Source organism: Balaenoptera physalus, assembly GCF_965194825.1.
Source record: "Balaenoptera physalus genome assembly, chromosome: 2".
NCBI classification, from domain to species: domain Eukaryota; kingdom Metazoa; phylum Chordata; class Mammalia; order Artiodactyla; family Balaenopteridae; genus Balaenoptera; species Balaenoptera physalus.
Genome location: NC_138883.1, coordinates 179,409,685 through 179,431,771, shown reverse-complemented (window position 1 = coordinate 179,431,771; position 22,087 = coordinate 179,409,685). Strand labels below are relative to the sequence as shown.

At 37.2% G+C, this 22,087-nt stretch overlaps 1 protein-coding gene and 1 long non-coding RNA gene across 9 annotated transcripts in view; one reads left to right on the top strand and one right to left on the bottom strand.

Moving 5' to 3' along the window:
* Window positions 1-22,087, top strand: part of LOC309654645 — a 619,568-nt gene that overhangs the window by 260,228 nt on the left and 337,253 nt on the right. The window lies entirely within an intron of this gene.
* The window catches only part of ODAD2 (outer dynein arm docking complex subunit 2), a 244,256-nt gene that overhangs the window by 179,936 nt on the left and 42,233 nt on the right, over window positions 1-22,087 (bottom strand). The window contains exons 3-4 of one of the 8 annotated variants that reach the window (XM_082448931.1): window positions 12,478-12,542; window positions 5,386-6,353 (exon numbers count right to left, since the gene is read on the bottom strand). The exons of 2 other annotated variants lie outside the window; for them this stretch is intronic. The gene's annotated coding sequence lies outside the window, so the exon portion shown is untranslated. Of the gene's footprint in view, window positions 1-5,385; window positions 7,644-12,477; window positions 12,543-22,087 lie in introns of those variants that run through there. 5 more of the 8 variants (XM_082448929.1, XM_082448932.1, XM_082448930.1 and 2 more) reach the window with 5 other exon arrangements.

Sequence of the window (22,087 nt, the reverse complement as noted above, 5' to 3'; positions counted from 1 at the left end):
ACTGATGTCAAAGTTTTCTTCTAGAAACTGCCTATGTTTTCTTCTAGAAGATTTATAGTTTCAGGTCTTAACATTTAAATCTTTAATCCATTTTGAATTTATTTTTGTGTGAGAGTATAGTCCAGTTTGATTCTTTCCCATGTAGCTGTCCAGTTTTCCCAGCACCACTTATTGAAGAGACTGTCTTTTCCTCAATGTATATCCTTGCCTCCTTCATCATAGATTAACTGCCCAGATAAGTGTGGGTTCATTTCTGGACTCTCTATTCTGTTCCATTGATCTGTGTTTCTGTTTTTGTGCCAGTACCACATTGTTTTGATTACTGTAGCTTTCTTTGTAGTATACTTTGAAATCAGGGAGTGTGATACCTCCAGCGTTGTTCTTCTTTCTCAAGATTGTTTTGGCTATTCAGGATCTTCTATGTTTCCATACAGATTTTAGAATTATTTGTTCTAGTTCTGTGAAAAATGCCATTGATATTTTGATAGGGAATGCATTGAATCTGTAGATTTCCTTGGGTAGTATGGTCATTTTAACAATATTAATTCTTCCAGTTCATGAACACAGTATATCTTTCCATCTGTTTGGGTCATCTTCAATTTCTTTCATCAGCGTTTTATAGTTTTTTGTGTACAAGTCTTTTACCTCTGCAGGTAGGTTTATTCCTAGGTATCTTATTCTTTTTGATGTGATGGTAACTGAGATTCTTAATTTTTCTTTCTGATAGTTTATCATTAGTGTATAGAAATGCAACAGATTTCTGTATATTAATTTTATATCCTGCAACTTTACCGAATTTGTCAATGAGTTCTAGTAGTTTTTTGGTGCTGTCTTTAGGATTTTCTATATATGGTATTATGTCATCTGCAAACAGTGACAATTTTACTTCTTGCTTTCCAACTTGGATTCCTTTTAATTCTTTTTCTTCCCTGATTGCCATTCAACATACTATGTTGAATAAAAGTGGTGAGAGTGGGCATCCTTGGCTTGTTCCGGATCTTAGAGGGAATGCTTTCAGCTTTTCACCATTGAGTATGACGTTAGCAACGGGCTTGGCATATATGGCCTTTGTTATGTTGAGATATGTTCCCTCTATACCCACTTTCTGGAGAGTTTTAATCATAAATGGATGTTGAATTTTGTTAAAAGCTTTTTCTGCATCTATTGAGATGATCATATGATTTTATTCTTCAAATTGTTAATATGGTGTATCACATTGATAGATTTGCAGATATTGAACCATCCTTGCATCCTTGGGATAAATTCCACTTGATGATGGTGTGTGATCTTTTTAATGGATTGTTGAGTTTGGTTTGCTAATACTTTGCTGAGGATTTTTGCACCTATTCACCTATATTGGCCTGTAATTTCTTTTTTTGTGATACCATTGTCTGGTTTTGGTATCAGGATGATACTGGCCTCATAGAATAAGCTTGGTCAGCTTCTTGTTTGTACTTTGTCTTCACTATTTCCTTTCTGTAGTCTCAGTCTAGCCCTTATGGTGAGAAAAGAGAGTGAAAGGAGAAGAAGTAAAAGGACAAGGAATCTTCTAAATTGTCTGCCCTGTCATAAACTACCTTTGCATTCGTTGCATTAAGCCTAATCTGGCTCATTCTCTTGTGAATGTTTTTTCTTAGGATTTCAAAAATCTTGCAGTGTTGGTGCCCTTCCCACGGTATTTTGCTCCATCCCAATACAGCCTTCTTCCTTCTGACTACATCCTTGGGAACCTACAGTTCATACATTTACTTTCTGCTGAGGTCTTATAGCTGCCATCCCACCTCCTCCAACCCCCAGTGTATTTTTCACCCACAGCCAAAATCTGGCCCATGGGAAGAACTCACACATTATTTGCTCAACAAACTCTAGAGCACAGGTCAGTCCTATCACAATAGATGCTTTCCTCCACTTTGCTGCCAGAGCCACTCTACTCTGCCTGCCTCTCACCCCCCAGGCTCGCCCACCATCTCCTCCCCTCCTCACAACTGCACAGGATAAAGGACACATATTAAGCTCTCTGAGTAGTCTCCTTAAAGTCCTTCTTCTTCCTTACTTCTGAACTGAGGTTGGGGGGCAGGTGAGTAGAAAAAAGATGGCTAGCACAGCTCTCTCCAAAAAGCTCTTCCCTGGAAATCCACTCATTTCCCTTCTATAACTTCAATATGGGTGAGTCAGGAAATTGACTTTCCAGTTATAACCTTTACAATTTTACATCTCAGCCTAGTGCCTTACTCTGGAATAAACTGTCTACTGTATCTTGAATCCCAATGTCTTGAATTAGTGAAACAATTTTAACATATTATTTCTTAGGTATATGTACAAATTGTAGATGATTTCAGAGCAAATCAATAATATACATTGCCTTAGAAAGTGAATGGATGGGGAAGAATTATTAGTGTTTTTATTTATATACCTCCTTATCTTCGGATGTGTTACAATGAGCCTGTGTTCCTATAGTAAATGATTAGGACTGTGTAAGAAACAATAGACATAGAACATATAAGTAATTTATATATGTACAGATTATTCAAAATTAGGCCATATATCAAATATCAAAGGTCATTTCATATGCATTAATCAAAATGATTTTGATTCTAAAGTAAAAGTGGTGTAGGATTGCCTTAAACATTTTGACTTGAAGGAAACACAGAAGTGTTTTCTCGGATCTTTATCTCGTATATACATGTAGTGCAGTTGATTGGCCTTTTGATTGGAAAATTTGAGGGAGAAGATAATCAAAATGACAGAATCTCAAACTGAATTTGGGGGGGACTAAGGCAGGCATGTTGTGTGCTTCATTTCTGTATAAATGAAAAAATAATAAATAAACCCATAGAGGTACATTCTCTTATCAGTTTGAGCCACACCTATAGAAATGATAAAAACTGGCCTACAGGGTTCATTAAACCTGTATGCTACATCACTAAAATGACAGTGGGGAAAGAGAATGGGAGGGAAGATGAAATGGGTGAAACATGTCAACAAAATGTGGGTAATAGAAAACAGAAGGGTTGAAATGGCTTAGCCGAGAGAAGAAAGCTGAAACCTAAAAGCTTGAAGGGATCAAAGCCAATAAAAATAAAACATTTGCAGAAAAATAGACCCTGGAAAGACTTAGAACTTAGAGGCATCTCGAAAGGTGCAGAGTAGACTGAAAACAGGAAAAGAGCTTGAAAGCCTTGTTCAAGGAGGAGCTGGACTTATAAACCTTTTCCCCGACAGAGAGGTTTATCAGTCAGGGCACCAGGAGCAGCTGAAAACACTGTACGGAAATCATGGAACTAAGTAAACATGGGCTCCCGGAATGCTGACCGTCCCCGCCGCCCCCTCTCCTGGACCCTTCCTCGCACTGGCAACCCGACTTCCATCTTCAGGCAGAAGATCTGACACTGACCAGCATGAATGCAAAGATCTACAGGTGCTGACATTTGAGAGTTCTTCCAGGCAAATAGATAGGTGTTGGAAGAGGGGACGTGTATGGGTAGCATGGGGCAGGAGTGGTGGCAACAGAATTATACCCTCTACTTCCAGAGTAAAGAGTCAACAATAATCTCTAAAAAGAAAAACCAAGCCATAGCAGTTTAAGCATGTCATTTAGAAATTTGGAAATGTTGAGCAATACCAAAGACAAGCAAGAGTCTTGCCCATCACTGTGATTTTTAAGAAAAGAAAAAAAAAAAACAGGATCCAATCAACTTCTCAAGAAAAACCAGGGCCAACCACCTTGTGGAAAGGCTGTGCTCCATCATCCAGGCCTGGCTAGTCATACACAGACTTAAGAGACCCAGTCCTGATGAACTCAGACATTGGAGAGGGCAAAGCTTCTGTGACAAGTAGCTAGTGCTGCAAGAATGCTGCATGACACAGAGCCCCACACTCAGTGGTACACATGGATCTGTACTCAAAGACCTTCAGGTCAGTGGCAGTTCTTGTAGCTTGGCTCACCTAGAAGAGCCCTGAGTAAGTGCTCTGCTTCAGGCTCTGCTTCTGGGCTTGGTTCCAGGCCTTGTTCCGGAACTCAGGCTCAGGGGCAGTGGCTACCTGTGGGATGTACTTGTTGTGGTGAGTCACTTTCATGGACATTCCAAGCCTCTGATAGCATCATGTCAACTGACATCCCATGGATCCAAAAACTCACATGGCCAAGCTCAAAGCCAAAGGTTGGGAGCTATTATTTGCCCACCATGAAATCATGGCAAGGGTGTGGATAATCTGACACCACTTCAACAGAGTGAAGAAATCACTGGAACTAATAATCTACTGAAGCACCCTTCTTCATGTATCATTCATCAAGTGGGTTCTAATTTTGGTCTTCATTCCCAGTACGTTATCATGGTGGTTCTGTCACCTTATCATATTCTCTGTCCTCCAGCAGGAATATCTAAGGTTGTTTGCAAATAATTTAAACACATTGTAATCATAAGTTAAAAAAAAAAAGAATATCTAGGATCAATAGCCTAGGTAAGTGTTCTGATTTGCTTCTTTATTTTTATGCAATTATTCTGAGTCTTTAAAAAATCTTTTTATAAATTATTTTATTCAAAGTCTCTCTTTTTTGTTCTAAACTCTCTATCTAAGTAAGAAGACAGAATACCATAAAAAAGTGTTTAACCCCATTTTATGTCAAGTAGCACTTGGTCCCTGTTCTGGATTTTTTTAAAAGTAGAAACTCAGGGCAAATACACTGGAATGCAGGGAAAGTTATTTGATATAGAAAATGTGTAGTCTAGCCAAGAAGTGATTACTCCAGAAATCCTCATGGAGAATAAAGGATTTAATGTGAGACTTGATATTTTGGAAAAACAAACTGAGGATTAATAATATCCGGGTGATGTCTCCCAAAAACACCAAAGGAAACAGTGAAGACGTCTTAAAAGAATGGCTTCCAGATGCCTAGTAAATCATGTGTCTCTACCAAATGAGAACATGGCTTAAGGAGGATATTACTTATTTTGAGAAAAGAAGCATTGTTTGGGTGACTAGTCGTCTTTTGCCCTTCAACTCTGTAATATTATTAAAGATATAGAAGCCAAGAGCATTATCCTTTTTGAATAATGGAATGATGGATACCATTATTTGCGATGAAAATTAGTTCTACCATTCAGTGTGATTTTTGTAAGAAAATAAATAAATTAGGGTTTTACGGTGAGATGATTTGTCTTCTTTGGTGACTGGAGTATATCTCGGAGGCTTGTAAAGTGGAAGAAGGATGATTGTAAAAAGGTAGGATGAGAAAACCGGGCTGAGGTTTAGTGCATAGGAACGTTTTTAGATACATAAATTTCAGAAACAATTTGGAATCTGGAAATTGATTTCCTATAAAGCGTCTACACCCACAGACCCTTTGGCAAGAGTTCATGTGTTCCCAGTTTGGAAACCACTCACTTGGTTCACTGATGGAGCGTCTCGTGCCCCATATTCCTCTGCCCTTTGCAGTCTTAGGTCACACCCTCCAATATGCTCCAGTGTGGATTTGCACCGATCACAATGTGCCAGAACTTATTAGCTTTCAGCGTTGGGGTCCTGAAGAGCATTTATTGAGGCCACTGGCATTGGTTTTCCATATTGAAATCTTCCTTTGTCTTTCTCGGTGATTCATATTCTCATCCCTGTAATATTACCTGGCAAGTGTTTGGGCTTGAGCAATTCTGCTCTGGGTTTTGTCACTGGATTAGAAAACAACAGCAGCAGCAATAGCAGCAGGAACAAAACTAGACTCTAGGGATCGCAAGCAGATTGTAATCAGATATCATAGAACAGAAATTAGAATGTGTGCATTCTCTCTGAGAGATATTGCATTTACTCAATTAAATTTCCTATAGAGGATTTTAAGCACAAATGGGCCATTTTGCAGTTTCCATGAACGTTAAGTTCTTAAGGTAAAAAAGAAAAAAAGGAGTCTAAATGAACCTAATTAATTTTCTGTTTCCTTCCTAACTGGCAAATCAGCTGAAAGAGGCAGAAGCACAGATTAATAAACCATATGCAATATATTGCCAGCTGTCATTTGAGGAAACTATTTTTTCTTCTGTCTTATTGATTACCTAAGTGTTATAGTAACATCACAGGAGCTCTTTGGGATTAGGAAAGCCATGATGATTTTTCTCCCTCCTTTGCAAAATTGTCTACTTCCTTAGTTTCTGTAAACTCACTCTGTATTAGTTAAGATTAGGTTCTGGTGTGAGAAACAGACTCCAAAAACAGTGACTTACAGAGGACAGAAGTGTATTACAACAAGAGTCTGCAGCAGTGGTTCAACTCCACAAAGTCCTAAGGGACCCAGGCTGCTCCTTCCCTGGGCAGGACCCACATTTCCAAGGTCTGCTCCATCTCCAGACATCAGGACCACATTCCTGCCAACAGGAGGGAGGAAAGCATGAAAAGGGGCAAAGGTCATGCACTGGCTTACTTTTAAGGAAACTGCCGTACCACAATTCTACTTATATCTCAATGGCCAAAATTAATCATATGGAACATTTTTGCTTTTTACATTTTGAAGCTATCGTAATAGGTACACAGAAATTAAAATTTTTTTTTTTTTTGGCCATGCTGCACCGAGTGGCATGTGGGATCTTAGTTCCTTGACCAGGGATAGAACCTGCACCCCCTGCACTAGAAGCACGGAGTATTAACCACTGAACCACCAGGGAAGTCTCTTGTTATTTTTTCTAAGGATCCAACCCTTTTATCATTATAAAGTTAACCTGTTTTTCTCTAGTAATGATTTTTGCCTGAAAGTATATTTTTTCTGATTTTAATAGAGGTACACCAACTTTCTGTTTGGTGTTTTCCTGGGGTATCTTTTCCATCCTTTTACTTTCAACTTTTCTGGAAAGTAACATTTTAGATATGTTCATTGTAACAGAATATAGCTGATTTTTAAAAAATACATCTGACAATCTTTGGGATTGACATGTTCACACTGCTATATTTAAAATAGATAACCACCAAGGATGTACTGTATAGCACGTGGAACCCTACTCAATAATTTGTAATAACCTAAATGGGAAAAGAATTTGAAAAAGAATAGATACATGTATATGTATAACTGAATCACTTCGCTGTACACCTGAAACTAACACAACATTGTTAATCAACTATACTCCGATATAAAATAAAAATTTTTTTAATAAAATAAAGTAAAAAAATAAAAATATAGTCTGACAATCTTTGCGTTTGATGAAGGCATTTAATTTATTTATATTATGTGAAATCTTATTTTGTGCTTTCCATTTGTCCCATCTTTTCTATGATTCTTTTTCTCTCCTCTGTTTCCTTCTATTTGAATTGATTAATTTTTTTTCTAACTCTGTTTTATCTACTATTATTTGGAAGTTGTGCACTCTGATACTGTTTCCCAAAAATAACAGGCATCATTAACTTATCAAAGTCTCAAGTTAATCAGTGTCTTTGTTCACCTGCTGAGCCCTCATCCCTCTCAGAGCTGTGTCCCTTCTGGGATAACATGCTCACGCGTTTAAATTCCTTTAACCCCTTAAAACTTTGATATTGCTGCTTTATACAGTCATCATTTCATATTGTTTGTTTCTGTGCATATATTTACTGATTTCTCTGCTTTCCATTTCTTTTAAAAATAGAATCACTGAGGTATGATTGACATACAATAAACTGTACATATTAAAAGTGTATGGTTTGAAAAGTTTCAACGTATGTGAAACAATCACTACAGCCAGGAGAATGAATATATCGTCACCTCCAAAAGGTTTCTCAGGCCCCCTTTTAATCCTTCACTCCTACCTCTTTATTTTATTGTTGTCGGTGGTATTTCAGGCAGAAGCCTAAATCCAAATCCTATTACTCTGTCATAGCTATTATTGAACATCTCTCTCCGTTTGTGTTTGTATCTCAGACTTTTGGTTTTTTTTTTTTTTTTTAATATTTATTTATCTGGCTGTGCCGGATCTTTGTTGCGGCACGCGGGATCTGTTTTTAGTTGTGGCCTGCAAACTCTTAGTTGCAGCAGGTGGGATCTAGTTCCCTGACCAGGGATCGAACCTGGGCCCCCTGCATTGGAAGCTCAGCGTCTTACCCACTGGACCACCAGGGAAGTCCCTGTATCTCAGACTTTGAATCTGAGATCACTTTCCTTCTCTCTCTTTTACACTCTTTAGATTTTCCCTTAGTGAAGGTCTACTAATGGCAAATACCCCTCAGTTTTTGATGGCCTGAGAATATCACCAGTTTGGCTTCATGCAGAAAAGATACTTTTTTCTAAGAATAGAGGTCTAGGTTAAAAATAGTTTTCCCTTTGTACATTGAATATATCACTTCACAGTCTCCTGGCTTCCTTTTTGCCATCAAGAAAGCAGCTGTCTGTTTGTTACTCCTTTGTAGATAGTACAACTCCTTTAAAGATCTTCTCTTTTCTTTGGTGCTCTACACTTTCACTATGATTTTTCTAGTTGTGGGTTTCCTTCGTATTTATCTGCCTGATTTTCGCTGTGCCCTTGAATCTGACAGAAGATACTTTTCAACAGTTCTGGAAAATTCTCAGCCATTTTATTCTCACATAATACCTCTGCTTCCCTTCTTTCTTTTCTTCCTGAAGCTCCAATTAGGCACATATGTACTCTATCCACAAATTTTTTTACCTATTTTTCCATATATTGCATGTCATTTCTGTGCAACCTTCTGGATAATTTCCTCATGACTATTTGTCTTTGAGATCACTAACTCTCTCCTCAGCTGTGTCTAATCTACTGTTAAGCCCATCCATTGAGGGTTTATTTTGTTCATTTCAGTTATTAGGTTTTTCATTTCCAGGTGTTCTATTTGGTTCTTGCTCAAATTTGGTCATTTTATATAGTTTATTCTCTGTACAGATTTTCAAACTTTTATTTCTTTATACATGCTAAACATAATTATTTTATATTCTTATAATAACAATATCTGAAGTCTTGTATTCTTGCTGCTTCACAATCATGGTACCTTGTTTCCCTGTGTGTTGAATGGTTTTTTGCTGTGAGCTGCTCATTTCCCTTGGAAATTTGTTTTTCAAGGAATTCTTTGGGAACTGGGAAAAAAAGCTTCCACCACAGAAGATTGACCTTTGCTTCTGCCAGATACCTAGGGTACTATATGTTTAAGACTACTTTAAACTACTGGTATCATCTTATATATTTGATCTGTAATTTTTCATTTAACAGTGTATCATGAAATGTCTGTCATTCTAGACAAATTCACCTACTCACTATTTTTTAATGTTGTATAGCATTCTATAATAAGGCTATATTATAATTTATTTAATCCTTCAACTGTTGACTTTTAAGTAGATATCACTGAAAATGTGTATCTTTATATACATAGCTTTACATGCTTGCCTAATCATCTCTAATTTTATATATATGTCTATCCTCTAATCATATATGTTCATATTTATTATTATTCAATAATATATATTGAATGTATTCATTTCAAATATATATAATACATACATTATAATATATGTATATATATTCATTCCAGAAAGTTGGACTGCTATGGCAAAGAAAATGTGTACTTTAAAAATGTTTCATACATACTACACATGACCTTCCAGAAAGATTCTATCAATTTACAGCCCACCAATATATACCCATGCCCCTGACAATACTAGATGTTATCAATCTTTAAATTCTGCTGATCTGATGAGAGAATATTATTGTTTTAATCTGCTGATATCTTCCTATTAATGAGGCTGAACATATTTGCTTACTTCTATTGACCATTTGCTTTTCTCTTCTGTATGATTGCTGTTCATTTATTTTGCCCATTTTTATAATTTTTTCTGAGTCATTTTCCTATTTGTAGATAGTCTTTGAACCTTACAAATTTTAACATCTTTCTTTTAAACATATGATCCAGGAATAACTTTTACAATGTAAATATGAACTAGTATAAATTAGAATTGAAATGTTTTCTTAATAGATACTGTTCTTGGGGCAAAGATATGCCGTGAATAATTGTTGTAAACAGTGTACATGGTGATAGTCCCCTCCATCCGTTCTTTGGTATTCTCAGATTTTACACCATGAATATTATAGTGCTCTTTGTGACTACTTTTAGAATCTGTATTTTTTCATTTCCTGTTTCTGGTCATTACCTAAAGTGAGTGCTTTAGTTGAAGTGAGTGGGTATTTGAATTGAGGCAAAAGAGCCTATCAGTAAGTAGTGATTGTATATTTTATTGTTGAGAAAATTTAATCTGATTGCCTCCTCAATCTTTTAAAAAAGTATTGGAGATTCATGTACTAATAGTCATACTTAGGGAGCTATTTCTAGTCAGGTTTCTAATGCTTTACTAGAGATATACTTATTTTCAGAGACCCTATTTTTTTTTTTAACTTCAAGTGTTTAGCATGTAACTAATTTTCACCAGATGGCTCCATCTTCATTATTTATCTAAAGCAGTAATATTTATATTTAACAACTATTGTTGGAGAGAGATTATAGCATTGTTGGAATTTGAAGTTTTACTAATGCATATTTTACTGTTTTGGAAAATGTCTACTATTTCTAATGACTGTTCAAATCTCTGTTTCTTATGAAACTCATACTTGGCTTCTTCAGTTAATTCTTTCGGGCTATGAATTTTTTGCAAAGTTATTGGGAAAGCCATTTTCTGACAATTATAAAACACTGACTACAGCTACTGATAATTTTTATAGGTTTTTATGATGTGAGAGAAATTTGACTTTGCATATTGAAATAAACTGAAAATTATAGAAAGTTTTTTACTCTTCCATAGGAATGCTTTCCTTAATGATAGAATACATATCATATGAAATTATATAACATCAAAGATTTTTTTAAACTGCTTTGAATTCATAGTTTATATAGTGCATTTAAACCAGGAGCATTTAGGACTTCACCAACTCAAACTGGATAAGTATTTAGAGGAGGAATGTGTAAATTTTCTTAAAAATATAAAATCTATATGTTAAGAAATAAAATTGGTTAAGAATCATCAGGGCTTAGAAATTATATTTTTCAGAATTTTCCCAAGCAACTTACTGATTAACATGCTGAGCAAACATATAAATTCATTTGATTCAGGATTGATCCCAAGGTTAAAAAGATGACAAAGTCTTAGCAAATTTTGTATTTCACTGACTATCTGATTTAAACACTTTAAACATTCTTTGGCATTTAAATAAAGACAAGTATTCTGTCTTATTTATTATTTTCAGAACATATAATTTAAGATTACAAAAGTTTAAAATATATTTTTTAAAACTCAGATCCATTTGATCATTCAAAATTAATAAAAGGAGGTAGGATGGTAGGGGAGGATGATACTGAATTGCCGTCCATGCTTCAGTATGAAAATGGCCTGAAAGAATAAATGACTGCACATAATCGGCTTTCTCAAAATAAGTTACTGACTAATAAGAACTATAAACCTTGGACTTCCTCAGTTCAATGAAAGCATATTTAACTGCTGTGTTGTAAGAGATGCTGGTCCTTATAATTGCTATAATCAGACTATTTGGAACCTGATGCATCCAAGTCAAAGTTACCTACCTAAATTATCAAGCAACTTCTGGAATTCTCTGGATTTAGGGGTAGTGTATCAGCCAGGGCCAGAAGAGATCAAGATCAAAAGGGAGCCAACACAGCAAACAGAAGAATTCAGAAATTCTGGTGTAGGAATCAGGTCAAATCAAAAGTAGGAACTTGGGCCTCTGGAATTACACCAGTACAACCAAGATTACAGGGAAGGTGAGTAGGCAGAATTCAATGGGTTACACTTTCACCCCAGCCCACTATCAGAGAGATACTATCACAGAAAGAAGAGAGAAGAGGGCCTTACCTTGTAATCTGCCCCAAGGTGAAATCTTCAGCTACCCTAAGGAGTCTTGAAAATATGTCCTAGTCTTAGTAAAACTGGAAAGCTAGCTTGTATAACTGAGCCTAAACTTTATAACAATAAATGTGTCAGTCACATTAAGTATTGTGTTTGGCATATATAACTATTTACTATTATTTACATATCATGAAGACAATCATATACTTTTCTTTTTAAAATCTTTTCATGGTCTATGCTAAATATTTATTAGAAGCAACTTCTATGACTGTTTACAAACTAAATACCATAATTTGTGTATTACTTGGCAATGTGTAAGCAAAGAATCTTGTCAATTCTACATTTTGCTTTACAAAAATATTTAATTAACTTAGGTCTGTACTTAAATCAGTACATGCAAAGTTCAACAAGGCATGAAAATCAATAAGTAAAACTACATTTTGGGAAAACACTACCTTGGGGAGAAAATGTTGTAGTCTTCCATTTTCAAGCTGGCATATACAACCAATTGAATTAACTTTCAATTGTCTATTAAAAATTAATTCAATCTGATCTAGAACCAAAATATTAACAAAATGCTTACATCTGCAAAAGTTGAAGGAGTAGATGTTTCAGTCAATACCATTTTCTGTATTTAAAACCAGAAAGTGACATCAACAGCCCTCAACAACTTACTTATTGTCGTATTTTTGGTCTCCAAACACATCCGTTTAACATGTGCACTGAACTTTCAGCCCTGAGAATAGAATCCCAAACATTCACTACATACATATGTCTATGATTACTTCTGACCACAACAAAACTTTCAAATGAAAGTGAAAAATAAGAATGTAAAAGGTTTGTTTCTCCATCTTGCTATTTTGTTTATAAGTACACACACACACACATTAATATTAAATTCACAAAACAGGATACAAAAATTATATGTAAAGTATGATTGCAACTATGTAAAAAATGCATATGAAAAAAAATGGGAGGCCAGGAATCCACTAAAATTGTAATAGTGGTTATGCTAGGGTTATAGAGCCACGGTGTTTTGCTTGCCTTTGTCTTGACTTTCCAAATGCTCTGCAACGTGGTGATACTACTGTAATTCAAAGCTCCCTTGTCTTCTTTATCGAACACCCCGAAAGACTTTACTCAAAAAGATACGTAGTGATCAATGTGCAGTGTTTTGGCAATTTGGTAGGAAAGGAAAAGAGCCGTTCACCGCTCATCCCACGTCGGAATTTGCAAGTCCCTTTGAATGCTCTTCTCCAGAATCCCTTCTGTGCTTTAGTACCAGGAAGGCTCTTCTTCCTTCCCTCCCTCTTCACAGCACCAAATCCCTGCCACCTTACTGCTCAGCCTTTGGCCTCCAGAATGCCACGCCTTCCCCGTCAAGTTTCTTTCTCTTGAAATTATCTAGGAAGGTTTAACTATGCCTTACCTTCTGCCTCTACATTTGCTTATCAAACCCATCCCATCAAGGTGCTCAGAAAACAAAAGGATTTTGCAGTCACCAGGAACCCCCCTCATTATGTTTCTATGAGTGTAAACTGGCATGATTTTTCCAAGAAGAGAATACAGCAATCTCTCTGAAAATGCAAAATATACGTACCTTTTGGCCTAAAATCCCACAGTTAGAAATCATCCTATAGAATTAGTCAAGAAAGTTCACCAGTGGAAAATGTACATGGATGTTTACTGCAACAGTGTTTGTCATAGCAAAAAACTGGAAATATCTGAAGTATCCACTGATATGGTACTGGTTTAAACAAATACAGTATATCCATGGGAGGGACTATTACACGGCTATTTTAAAAGAGTGAACGAGATCATACTAATCTAGAAAGCTCTCAAAATATATTGTTTTTTCTTTTAAGTCAAGATATTAAATAATCTTTAAGTATTTTTCAGAGGCTAAAGTGCAAGCTATCTACTAAACCAAAGACCCTAAAAAGAAAAAACAAGACTATGGAGGAGGACAGTTGGCCCAGCAATGAAGTCTCTTGGCCTTTATCAGCATACAGACTGCAGAGAGGGGAGCAAGGCCTGAGAGGTCTTGCTAACCTTTCCGGCCCACGTGCTGTGGCCACGTGATCTTCTTTCGGGAGATGGTGTTAGTGGTGCAAGTGGCTGATGTGACCACCACAGCAGGTAGTCACAGAAGCCAGCAGATCCCACCTCCACAGCTGCCCGCAGGTTGCCCTGCTATGACCCACACGGGGCAGTACCTTGGCCAGGACGGGGGCAGGCTGAGACCTGCCACACGGGAGTGTCTGGTGAATTCGGCCACACTGTGCACTTTTCACTGCTTTGGCCTCATGGATTCCTGTTTCTTGGGGAGAAGCCAGATGGACCTGATTTTTCTGGTGAGTTACCATCACATATGACCTATGTTCTTTAGTTTCTTTCATTATATCCCTTTGAGATGCTGAAACATCAACCCTATACTTTAACAAATAGCACCTGGACGTTCTCATCTCGTTTCTTTGTGAAGCAATCGCAAAACACTTTAGTAAAAAAGATTTATGACAACTCTTCTATTTTTTTCCATTTTATATGTCTGCTAAATTCCATTTTTTAAACATAGAGAAAGTCACTGGTGGAATCGCAATGTCTAGAAACGTTAACTTCTCCGTAAAAATAAGGCCACTCAAATCTTGTTAAACTGATATTGTATTCATTGTGCCTTTTAATGCCCACGTTCATTCCAAAGGACTTATAAAATGAAATCATCAAAAAGTTCCCAGCTGCACAAGTCTTTTGAAACTTTTCTGTTGTAACAGAGTCTGCGTTACACATTACAAAAACATGCAAGGGGGCTTAAAGATAGTTTAACAAAAAGACTAGAAAGGGAGACTCTCCAGGTGGCTTTTTAAGTGTGGAACATAATAAAACAGTGTTTGGAAAGTATTAAGCCAAGATGTAATAACTAGAAAACAAGAAAGTCCATTTATAAGCTGAAGTGTAACTTTCAGTCATAAATAGAAGAAATGTTGAGAATGCAAGGGGGAAAAAAAACATGAGCACTTAATAAATGTGTAACAAATAGACTAAAAGCCTTCAGATGTAGAAGAGCAATATGACAGTATATTTTGGACCCATCCTTCTGAACCTCTGGCCTAAGGCTTTGAGTTATATACTATATCAGTCAGGACCTCCTCAAGGAAATCACTTGAGTATTTAAAACAGAGAGCCTGATGCAGGAAACTGGTTACCCAGGGGAAGGCAGAGCTGAAATGCCCAACAGCAGACAGGGAGACACCCCAAGGTTAACCCTAGCAGGAAGCCACCACCATCCCTGGGCCAGAGTGAGGATGCGAAAAGGTCACGGGGAACCGGAGGGGAGCTGGACGCGGCCCACCATTGCATCAGATGTTCCCAGGGTCAGAAGGGAGCAGGAGAGATACTGGCTTCTCCCTCCTTCCTCCCCGACCTCCCGCTAGTGTTCACCCCGCCGGTCCCAGCTGGGGACTAGCTCACAGGGTTCATCTGTCCCGCAGTACAGGGGAGCAGATAGATCCCAGGGCAAACGGGTCCAGGACCAGCACAGATGCTGTCTGCGTTAGCAGATGCACACGCTTCCTCCTTTATGTTCAGGGGAGAACTTCCCACGGGGAGGGACGTGCACGGCGCTGGGATGACCAGGGACCCTCTCCTGCTGCGCGACACTTTGCTCAAAGCAAGCAGATTTACCCCTGACTGCTCCTTGTGTCTTGACAGTGTTTCTCTGCTGCATTACTTAAAGTAATATTTCAGTTTGGCCGTGCACGTTTTTTAAAGGGCTCATTTGGCTTATATTCTGGGTGTCCTGCTGTAATTCATCCACTGACCTTTGGGCAGAGCACACTTTACAACCACACCAGAGGCAGGTTAAGTGGAAGCCCAGCTGAGCAGCTGTCCGTGACACCAACCAGTGAGAGACGCTAAGAGATCAATGGGGCATTAAAACATCGCTGGAAATGTCACTAGCTGGGGGGGGAGAAAAAACCCCAAAAAAACAAACCAAAAAAGGCCTTGCATTTCCCAAAATTCCTCCAAAGGAGATAGAACGCACTTTATCTGGTAGAACGCTTGAATCCACTTGCAGACACTGCCTCGTCCATGCCCTCAGCCAAAAACTGCTCTTGGGAACAAACCGAAAACTAAATCCCAACAGTAAAGGAAATCCATTGACTCATATAATTTAAAAAAAGACGAGTCAAGGTGACCTTCAGGCGAGTCTGGATCTGCAGCCCAGTGACATCCCCAGGCCCACGCCTTCCTCACCGTTGGCTCATGGCTGTTGGAGGACAGCCAGCGGCCTGTCTGCGAGGAGAGAGAAGACCTCTTCCCTCGACACAAGACCTTCAGGCCACCAACAGTTACCGGCCAGGCTTGGGCTTCTTGGGAAGTACGGTTTCCTCAAAAATTTACTGTTTCCTTCCCATTCATCTGGTCGCTACTGCATAACTTAAGGTGTTTGAAATGGACACGGGAGTGGGAGGGGTCAGGACTAAGCTTACGCATATTTCTGAGAAGTTCCCGCCTTCCTGCTTTCTCTGGCACCACCTCAGCTTGTGAAGGAGAATTAGCTCTTCCAGCCTTGAGAGGCTCCAAATGTTTGGGCCCCCCCAGACACCACAGATAGCCAGTTCCCTAGAAAAGTATCTCTTAGCAAAGCCAGACCATGGAAACCTCTTAACCGTTGTGGTAAGGACTGCTTATCGGTCAATTTAAATTCAAAAGGAAACATAAAAGGATACAAATAGATTATAAACATTTTATGTTATTCATCCATTCATCAGTAGTTTGGTATGAGGCCAAGGCTTTTTCTTCAAGTGTGGGTCTTTTCTCACATTAAACTTTAGACGTAATGCATTGAAGCATAAGATTTACAGTTTCTTTTATTCTGTTTTCTTTTAATGTGGAGTGAGAATTTAAAGGAACTTGTGAAGTAGAGGAGAGAAAAATCCTTTTAAATTTTTACAATTTCCCCCAATTTTTATAGTTTGAGAGCAATTTTTAAGCAGTTGACTTTTATCAAGTCTTTCCGAAGCATTTAATCTAGTTTTCCTAGGGAAAAAAAAAAACCCTCTACTGTCATACTCATAGTTCATTGGTTTCTGTAATTCTTTATTACTTACTAAATTATTATGTTACAATAAACATAACTGGCATAAATAAATTTAGGAAAAGACACAATTAAGTTGGGTGGCCATAAAACTCAGTTGGTGGGAACAGGTGTGCTTGGTGGGTTAAGGGCAACACCCATACCCACGAACATTCTGAGGACCAAGGGCTTCAGTCAAGATGTTTCACAGGAGAATGGAGCATATCAAGTGGCCAAGCAATCAATTCAGCAGATGCTAGTTAAGACAGCAACTGCATTACACTCCCTTTCTGCTTTCAGAAAAGCCACCTGCAGCCTAAGTGTGCTTGTACTGCTCACATAAGACCTAACTCAAGGTCACAATATATATTCAAAATCTCCAAAATCCTGATTTTTTTTTTTCCTACCAGATGTCAATGTCACAGTGTTGGTAGAAATGTACTCAGAGTCCCAAAGCACAGTAGGAAATATTTTAACCCACTCTTTGCTGCTACATACAAAGGTGTCCAACTTCCCTGCTTGGGATCTGTATGATTATCCTTGTTAGCCTCCAGCCTACCTTCTCAGCTCACACAGTTCCACATTTTTAAATCTTCTCTTTGTAACACCTCATTTTATGTTAATAAATTCTGTATGCATTGTAAAAATACTAGAAAAGACTTAAACTGGCTTAATCGACAAAGAAAATATATTGGCTCAAACTCCAGAGGAAGAGCAGGTTTTAGGCAAGGCTCAGAGATCCAGTGTGTATTTGTGTAGACTGTGCATTGCTCAGAGGTGCCGGGGCAAGGGGGCAAGTGGGAGCTGGATCCGGCTCACCATCCGCATGCCCAGACATGGATCTGGGTCTACCTGGAGGAAGGGGTGCCATTTTATTCACACAAAGGAACCTCTAATAGCAAAGCCGTCTCCTGCAGGCTGGACTTTTCCAGTTCATCCACCCAGAAGTCCCTAACAGTGGGACCCCTGCCAACCCAACAGTGTCAGCCAAGAATCAGTTTCTTTTTCCCTATCTGTTCTGCATTTTCCTTATGTCAGCAACATCCATAGGTTGGCTCCACTCATACTGAAGGCCAGCATCAACTCAGTAAGCCTTTTTCTTGTCCAGCAGGAGACTGATTCCCTAATCACTGACTAGGCTAACCTCATATTGGAGCAACCCGGATCGTCTATCCATTGCTAATCCAATCACTGTGGCAGGCGGCTGAAATACACTGGTTGGCTAAGGTAGGATTTACATCTGCCATTTTGCTATTTTTCTTTCGTATGTCTTAGTCATTTTTATTTCTCTGTTTCTCTATTAGTACCTTCTTTTGTGTTAAATGACTATTTTCTAGTATACTATTTTAATTTCCGTGTTCTTTATTTTAATATATTTTGTTCTGTTTTTTTTTGGTCTTTTTAGTGTATTTCTTTTAGTGGAATTGTTTGTTTATCCATTCACCTACTGAAGGATATCTCATTGTGATGTTAATTTCCATTTCCTTAATGACATATGATGTTGAGCATCTTTTCATACAATTATTTGCCATCTGTGATCTTCTTTGGTGAGGTGTCCAGGTCTTTTGGCTATTTTTCAATAAGGTGGTTTATTTTCTTATTTTTAAGAGTTTCTTGCATATTTTAGATAACAGTCCATTACCAGGTATGTCTTTTGTAAATATTTTCTCCCATTCTGTGGCTTGTCTCCTCATTCTCCTGAAAGTATCTTTTGCACTGCAGAAGTTTTTAATTTAATTAATTCTACTTTATGAACTACATTTTCCATAAACTGTGCCTTTGGTGTTATAGGTTGGTTTTTTACTGTTGAGTTTGAGAATTCTTTATATATTCAAGACTAGTCATTTATCATATACGTGGCTTGCAAATATCTTCTCCCACTCTGTAACTTTTTAAAACATCTTAACAGGGTCTTACACAGAGCAAAGACTTTAAAATTTTTGATTAAGTTCAATATGTCCATTTTTTCTTTTGGGGATCAAGGTTTTGGTATCAAATCTAAGAACTCCTCAGAGATGAAGATTATCTCTTTTTTTTCCCTAAAAGTATGTGTAGTTTCATGTTTTACATTAGAGACTGTGATCTATTTTGAACCAATTTTTGTATAAGGTGTAAGACTTAGGTCAAGGTCTTTTTTCCTGGCCTATGGATGTCCTATTGCTCAAGCACCAATTGTTGAAATGCTATCTCTCCTCAATGGAATTGCTTTTGCAGCTTCCTCAAAAATCAGTTGAGCATACTTTTTTTTTTTGGAAAGGACAATTTATTTTTTTAATTTGTTTTTTATAGAGCATTGATTTATAACATTATCTAAGTTTCATATGTACAACATTATATTTCTACTTCTGTATACCCTACAATACAACATGCTTACCACCAAAAATTTAGTTTCCTTCTATATGGAAACTCACCACACAGTTGATCCCCTTTACCCATTTCACCCACCCCTTCACCTTTGGTAACCACTATCCTGTTCTCTGTATCTACTGTGTCTATGTCAAATTTCTTTTAATACATTAAACCTAACTGGTGCCATTGGCAGTATCAAGGGAGCATTTAAAAGAATTATTTTGGAATTGCTCAGTTTAGATTGGGGCCTGTTGAATCTGATGATGATAATATGTTATCCAAGAAGAAATGACCTATGTGCAGCTGGAATGATGGAATCAGGGCTCATTTGTTAAGCTGAATTATTCAGACTTGCTAATCTTACCACTTTTTAAAATTTTATCACATTTTTGAAGAGAATTTTGCTTTCCTCCCTTTTGCTCAGTAGTGTTTACCTAGACTGATTGTAGCTTTATTATGGTGAAACAGAAGTCAAAATTAATAACTGGCATATTCCTCTCTAGGTTGTATGTATAATCATGCATAGGAAGGAGAATTAATTTTCTCTGTACAGTTCAGAAAATTTGCTTGTATCTTTTTTATTCTGCTGTTACTTGCTTAGGTTATGAATGAAAGGATGGATTTCAGAGACAGAAGCTAAAACTGAAATGCTCTTTTTTTTTTTTCATTGAAGTATAGTTGATTTACAATGTTGTGTTAGTTTCAGGTGTACAGCAAACTGATATACATATTCTTTTTCAGATTATTTTCCATTGTACATTATTATATTGAATATAATTCCCTGTGCTATACAGTAGGCACTTGCTGTTTATCTACTTTGTATATAGTAGTTTATATCTGTTAATCCCATACTGTACTCCTAATTTATCCCCCCCCCCACTTTCCCCTTTGGTAACCATAAGTTTATTTTCTATGTCTATGAGTCTATTTCTGTCTTGTACATAAGTTCATTAATATTATTTTTTTAGATTTCACATATAAGTGATATCATATGATATTTGCTTTTCTTTGTCTGACTTACTTCACTTAGTGTGATAATCTCTAGGTCCATCCATGTTGCTGTAAATGACAATATTTCTTTTTTATGAATAATATTCCATTGTGTGTGTCTTCTTTATCCATTCATTTGTCAGTGGACACTTAGGTTGCTTCCATGTCTTGGTCATTGTAAATAGTGGTACTATGAACATTGGGGTGAATGTATCTTTTTGAATTATAGTTTTTGTATTTTCCAGATATATGCCCAGGAATGGGATTGCTGGATCATATTGTAACACTATTTTTAGTTTTTCAAGGAACCTCCATACTGTTCTCCATAGTGGTTGTATAAATTTACATTCCCACCAACAGTGTAGGAGGGTTCTCTTTTTCCACACCCTCTCCAGCATTTATTATTTGTAGGCTTTTTGATGATGGCCATTCTGACTTGTGTGAGATGATACCTCATAGTGGTTTTGATTTGCATTTCTCTAATAATTAGTGATGTTGAACATCTTTTCATGTGCCTGTTGGCTGTCTGTATGTCTTCTTTGCAGAAATGTCTATTTAGGTCTTCTGCCCATTTTTTGATTGGGTTTTTTGTGTTTTTTTGATATTGAGTTGTATGAGCTATTTGTATATTTTGGAAATTAAGCCCTTGTTGATTGTATCATTTGCAAATATTTTCTCCCATTCTGTATGTTGTCTTTTTGTTTTGTTTATGGTTTCCTTTGCTCTGCAAAAGCTTATAAGTTTGATTAGGTCTCATTTGTTTATTTTTGCTTCTATTTCTTTTGCCTTGGGAGATTGACCTAAGAAAACATTGCTACAATTTACATCAGGGAACGTTTTGCCTATGCTCTCATCTAGGAGTTTCATGGTGTCATGTCTTATATTTATAAAGTCTTTAAGCCATTTGAGTTTATTTTCATGTATGGTGTGAGGGAGTTTTCTAACTTCATTGATTTACATGTGGCCGTCCAGCTTTACCAACAACACTTGCTGAAGAGACTGTCTTTTCTCCATTGTATGTTCTTGCCTCCTTTATTGAAGATTAATTGACCATAGGTGTGTGGGTTTATTTCTGGGCTCTCTGCTCTGTTCCATTGATCTACATGTCTGTTTTTGTGCCAATAGCATGCTGTTTTGACTACTGTAGCTTTGCAGTGTTGTCTGAAGTTTGGGAGGGTTATGCCTCCAGCTTTGTTTTTTTCCTCAGAATTTCTTTGTCAACTCTGGGTCCTTTGTGGTTCCATATAAATTTTAGGATTATTTGTTCTAGTTCCATGAAAAATGTCATGGGTAATTTGATAGGGATCACGCTAAATCTTTAGATTGCTTTGGGTAGTATGGCCATTTTGGCAATATTAATTCTTCCAAAACAAGAGCATGAGATATTTTTCCATTTCTTTGAATCTTCTTCAGTTTCTTTTATCAATGTTTTATAGTTCTCAGTGTATAAGTCTTTCACCTCCTTGGTCAGGTTTATTCCTTGGTGTTTTATTTATTTTTGATGCACTTTTAATTTTTTTTTTCAACTTTCTCTTTCTGGTATTTCATTGTTAGTGTGAAGAAATGCAACAGATTTCTGTATGTTAATCTTGTATCCTGCTACCTTGCTGAATTTGTTTATCAGTTCTAATAGTTTCTGTGTGGAGTCTTCAGGGTTTTCTATATATAGTAAAGTGTCATTTGCATATAATGACAATTTTACCTCTTCCCTTCTAACTTGGACACTTTTTATTTTTCTCTTCTCTGATTGCTGTGGCTAGGACTTCCAATACTATGTTGAATAGAAGTGTTGAGAGTGGGCATCCTTGTCTTGTTCCAGATTTTAGGGGAAAGGCTTTCAGCTTTTCACCGTTGAGTATTTTGTT